The following is a 6,000-nucleotide window of genomic DNA, read 5'->3' as shown; positions in this document are numbered from 1 at the left end:
GGCAAATAATGGGAATAAAGGGAGCCTTTTCTGCTTGGCTGCCAGTGACTAGTGGTGTTTCAAAAGGGTCTGTGTTGGGACTGACTCTTCTTACGTTATATGATGATGGAATTGATGGCTTTATTGCAAAGTGTGTAGACGATATGAAGGTGGGTAGAGAGGCAGGTAGTTCTGAGTAGAGACGCTGCAGAAGGACTTAGACAGATTAGGAGAATGAGCAGATGAAATACAGTGTTGGGGAAGTGTATGGTCATGCACTTTGCTAGAAGAAATGAAAGGGTTGACTATTTCCTAAATGGGGAGAAAATAAAAAAACTAGAGGTGCAAAGGGACTTAGGAGTCCTTGCGCAGGATTCCCTAAAGGTTACTTTGCAGGTAGAAACTGTGGTGAGGAAGGCAAATACAATGTTAGCATTCATTTCAAGAGGACGAGAATATAAAAGTAAGGATGCAATGTTGAGCTTTTATAAAGCACTTGTGAGGCCTCACTTGGAGTACTTTAAGCAGTTTTGGCTCCTTACTTTAGAAAGGGTGTGCTGATACTTGAGAGGGTTTAAAGGAGGTTCATGAAAATGATTCCAGGATTGAATGGCTTGTCATATGAAGAGCGTTTGATGGCCCTGGGCCTGTATTTACTAGAATTCAGAAGAATGAAGGGTTACCTCATTGAAATCTATCGAATGGTGAAAGGCCTTGATAAAGTGGAAGTGGAGAAGATACTTCCAATGATGGGAGAGTCTAAGAACAGAGGACACAGCCTTAGAATAGAGGGGCATTCTTTTAGAATGGAAATGAGGAGGAATTTCTTTAGCCCACAAGCGATGAATCTGTGGAATTCTTTGCCACAGGCAGCTGTAGAAGCTAAGTCTTTATGTATATTTAAGGCAGACTTTGATAGATTCTTGATTGGTTATGGCTTGAAAGGACACAGGGAGAAGCCAGGAGATTGGAGGGTGAGAGGAGAATTGGATCAGCTGAAAAGAAATGGCAGAGCAGGTTTGATGGGCCAAACAGCTTAGTTCTGCTCCTATCTGATCTTATCATCTTACATGTCAGTAAAAATAAACCCAATTCTGATTCTGTTTCTAGTTGTTTGATGAATCTGCAAGTAACTTCTTGAATCAAATTAACAGGGCAAGGGAAAATGGCATTGCACTAATGAAGGTCTATTTGAAGCATGGGGAAATAAAAGACATCCTCTTTCCTTCTGTGATTGAAACAATGTAGATAAGAGAGATTACTGTTCCTTCTTGTTCTAATTCTAATAATTTCATTTATTTACCAAATGTGGAGCATACTATGCTGAAAAAAATCTGGAATTTTCAGCAGATCAAACAGTATCACTCAGAAAGTCTATGATTTTTTGTTGTATCAGTGGCCTGATTTGATTTCAAAAGTAAAACTCAATAACTTTACATAGCAGTGATGTGTGCAATAATGTTAAACTGTGAGAACAATATAACATGGATGAGCCAAAAGCAGCATTGCTGATGAAGCTGAAAATCTGAATTAAATTAGAAATTTCTTGGAATGTTCATCAGGTGTGGCAGAATCTGTGGTGAGAGCCACAGAGATAACTTCTCGGGTCAACCTTCTTTCATACCTAGGAATTGGTGATTTCCTTTTGGTTTCTTGTTAGACATCTGCTGAGTTTTTTTCCTAGGATCTGAAGAGTCATCTGCTGGGCAGCTGGATTAATTGCTAAAACATAAAATTACCTACTATAAAAATGAAGTTTCAGAAAACTACTAAGTATGTACAGACAGTTCTTTCTTTGAGATTTAAACCTTCCTTTGCATCTGAAGATCATTGCATGCCTCATAGTGAAAACATCCAATTTTAATTCCGTTGAAAGGTTTAGACAACTCAAATCTTCCAGTTCTTACGTGTGTTAATTAGCACATAAGAACATGGGAAATAGGAGCAGGAAAAGGTCATACAGCCCCAGGTCTGCTCTCCCACTTAATGAGATCTTAGCTGATCTGAACTTCAATTTCAACTGCTTTTCCTCGCATTATACCCTTAATCCTTGATTCCCCTGTAATTCAAAATCACTCTGTCTCAGCCTTGAATATTCTGCAGGACGCAGCATTCAAAACTCTCTGGGGAAAGAGTTCTAGACTCATAACCTTCTAAGAGAAGTAATTCCTCTTCATTTTTAGCTTTAATGGTCTCACTAGAACTACATGTCCCAGTTCTAGAGTTCTCAGCATGAAAAAGTCCTTACAAAATCCAGCCTACCAAGCCACTTCAAAATTTCATATAAGATCCCCTCAAATTCTAAATTCCAAAGAATATTGGTTAATTCTTCTCAGTCTTTTTTCATTGAGCAGTCACTTAGAACCAGGAATCTACCTAATGAATTTTTCCTGCATGGCTTCTTAAGTCTCAGCTTCCAATATGCTTTCGAGACTCAGTCAATTTACAGCACACACCTCAAATCACTGGAGAGGTAGTGTCAACCCTGTCGCTGCAATATCTCCCAAAATCATGAACTGAAAAAGACAACAATGTCAACATCTTCTCCTAGGCTAGCATGTCCAACACTGATCATGTTCTGTCACCTCTCGTGACCTGGCCACATCATGACTCTGTCTCTGGGCTCTGCCATTGCAAGGGATTTCCAGAAATATGGAGAATCTACTTTATTAGCCTCTCAGAACTTAGTTTATGGTCACTATTGGGAGTTAAGACTGATTTGCCTTTTTATACTTTCTATTTCACAATTTTGCCAAGAACTTGTCCCAAGTCAACAACACACTCTCTAAAACAGGACATTAATTTCTGCTTCAGAAACTCAGTTCAACTGACTTCAAAAGAATTGAATCTCCAAGGCCAAGTCTCAATGCATTGCCACTACTATGCATTGTGTTTAACACCGATACCTGAGATAACCTTCTGGAAAATTAAGTTTTACATGCACAGGTGACAAAATGACATAAAGTACTGATGAAGCACTAACTTACCTGTTTTGAAATTGCATTGATGATTTTATTTTAAACCTTGGAACCAATGACTGAAACAACAAACAGCTTGTGAGTAGATCACTGAGAAAGTAAAAACAGTTTTCAGTCAACATTTCCCTGTTCCACCAGAATCACTTTACATTGGGGTTATTGACAGGAAAGACGTGTGTTTATGTAGTGAAGGTTGACCCGTCAGCCACATAAATGGTTCCTTCTCTTCACTCAGCTCCTGATTCATGAAACTTGGTGAAACTTTCTCACATTTGTCTCGGACAAGCAAAGACAGATGACTCATAAATGATTGTTTTAAAATCTTGAATATTCAACTAACCACTAACCTGAAAGCTATTTTATTTATATTAATTGAGTCTCAGCATAAAAATAAATTATTGGAGGTCTCCATGTTTAGATATATTTTCATGTCATTTGCTAATCCATAAGCTTTGTAAAAGTGTATAATTTTTATAGGTTCCTTAAGGTTGACATAGACAGGGGAGGTAGTGGGGATAAGCTCCCACTACCTATTAAATGCTCCCAATGGGGTGTGTCTCAAATAGCCTCTGACAACCAAGTCCAGTTCCTGCTTTCACCTGTGGTTTAGCTAAAAATTCCAGTGGGATCACTTTTACTGGCAGGAGAAGGGGAAAAGGCCCATTGCTGATGCCTTAAAACCAGTTGCTTCAAGCAGATGGGGTTCATCAGCTGTGGTTGGCAACTCACCTAAGAGAAGGAAACCTCTGATCTCAGAACTCTGTTGCCTTGCGGCTATACCCAGTCACCGGAAAGGCTTCGAGAGTAAACCCCGAGGAAAAATCAGAGCTGGGGTCTGTTACGCAGTCTAATGTTGAGTTCAATGCTAACTAGAAACTTTTGTGATGCCAATGGTGCCAAACTGTATCAGTCTCTGTAGTTCCTTTGGATTCATTGGCTGTGTGGGGGCGGGGTGGTGGTGGGGGGAACCTGCTACATGGGCAACTGTTTGCTCTCCATATCGTACTGCTCTGGCTTGCATATCATGTAGAATGCTAGGATGTAATATCCGTGGTGGAACCTGACCAACAGAGGGCCTCGATAATTTTTATTGGAAGTTGACTATGTTGTGCTCCTGCACTTCAAGATGGAAATTAATTTCAGAACAAAACTTAGTTAGGTAAGGCATTACAACATCGTAGACCTCTAGAGCCTAAATATTTCATCTGAAATCTCCATGAATATGTTCTACCTCAAAGAAGATAATGTATATGGAATCACCTGACTCATTTCTTTCTAAAGAGCTTTCATTTCCAAAGTTATGTTAGCTCTAGATTCAATTAGTTCAATCATCTGATTGCATTATAATTGTATTGTCTAGTAAAAATTGTGTATAATGCTATTTTTATGTTTATTTTCTTCTTGTGAATTCTGTTTATATGCAATGTGTTTGAAAAGCTGCTGCAAAGAATTTTTTCATTGCACCTGTGCACATGACAATCAGCTCATCTGATTTGAAAGTAGGCACTACTAGACTCAAGGAGAGATTTTTCCTGCTATTATAAAGTTGGATCTCTTCAACAATAAAGATGAACTCTTGACCTCATAATCTACTTCATCAGGGCTTTCTCACCTTACTGCATTTTCTCTGCAACTATATTGTAGCAGTGCATTCTGCACTCTGTTATTGTTTTTCCTTTTCCACTACCCTGATGTGTTTACGTTTCTAAATGTTCTGTATGAATGGCAAAGTTCTCTCACTGTGCTTCAGTACATGTGGCATTAATAAACAGATTTACTAAGTATCAAAAATCTTGTTATGTATGTAAAACTTCACAGATCCCTTTCTTCACAGACTTAATTTTCCTGATGTCTTTATCTGCCCTTTTGAATCCCCTTTGCTAATAGTGCCTCTTTAACCTCTCGCTCTAACACTTCAAGGTGTTTTTCAAAACCTATCCCTTTGATAAGGTGTTCAGTTTCCTGTCTTGACTTTATATCTGAAATGGCCCTTCAGAAGGGAAGGTTATAAATATCTCCACAAGTGGAGGATGGTAACAATTTAGAATTTTCTTCAACAGCAATCTATGCTTGGTCGGTTACAAAATTACAACATGAGGCTGTTAATTGTTATTAATTTGGGTTCTGGAGTTAGGTTACATGCAGATCAATCTTGACCTTATTGTTTGGTGGAACAGTTCTCATAGACTTAATGGGCACTCTTCTCCCTGTCTTCTTGCACTGAAATGTGAAATGTTTGATAATGCTGCTGTGCAACACTTTGAGACATTGTGTCCTATTGAAGTTGATGCTATTGCTGGTGACACATGATGCTGGACACTGGAGCCAAAATGTGAGCTGCTGGAGGAATTCAGCAGGTCAGGCAGCATCTGTGTAGGGAAATGGACAGTCAATACTTTGGGTCAAGACCATCTGTCTGGATTATCAGTACTAAGTTTGGGCTTGTTAAGGCCATTCATTTAGAGACCTTGTGACTGATTTGATCAAAGCATGGATTTCAGAGGTGAGATGAGAGTGACTGCCATTAATATCAAGGTAACATTACACAGCATGTGCCACTAAGAAGCCTTTGTAAGGTTAAGACAATGGACATCACAAAGGCAGATACCTCACATCGGGAAATGATTGTTATGGTTGTTGAGGATATCACTGCAGGAGTTCCTCAGAAAATGAATCTCAAGGTGCTATATGGCAACATATACATACTATAGTAATACATTTACTTTCAACTTTGAGCGGTGTTCAATGTCCAACTATCTTCAATTGCTTCATCAGTTCTCTTTACCTTAAGGTCACATAAGCAGAGGTGATTGTACAACATTCAGTTCCAATTACTCCAGTTCCTCATCAAATGAAGAGTCCAAATCTGCATGTTGCACCCAGGCATGTGGTAATCTGTGGCATTCAGGCTACAGGATTGGGGTATGAGAGAGAGAGAGAGAGAGAGAGACTCACAATGTATTCTTGATCCTTAGTGGCATTATCATCACTAAGTCTCTCGCCATTAGCACCCTGCCACTCACCATTTGTCCAGAAATGAACT

The sequence above is a fragment of the Mobula birostris genome, chromosome 2 (genome assembly GCF_030028105.1).
Source record: "Mobula birostris isolate sMobBir1 chromosome 2, sMobBir1.hap1, whole genome shotgun sequence".
Classification (NCBI taxonomy): domain Eukaryota; kingdom Metazoa; phylum Chordata; class Chondrichthyes; order Myliobatiformes; family Myliobatidae; genus Mobula; species Mobula birostris.
This window is presented reverse-complemented; position numbering follows the sequence as displayed.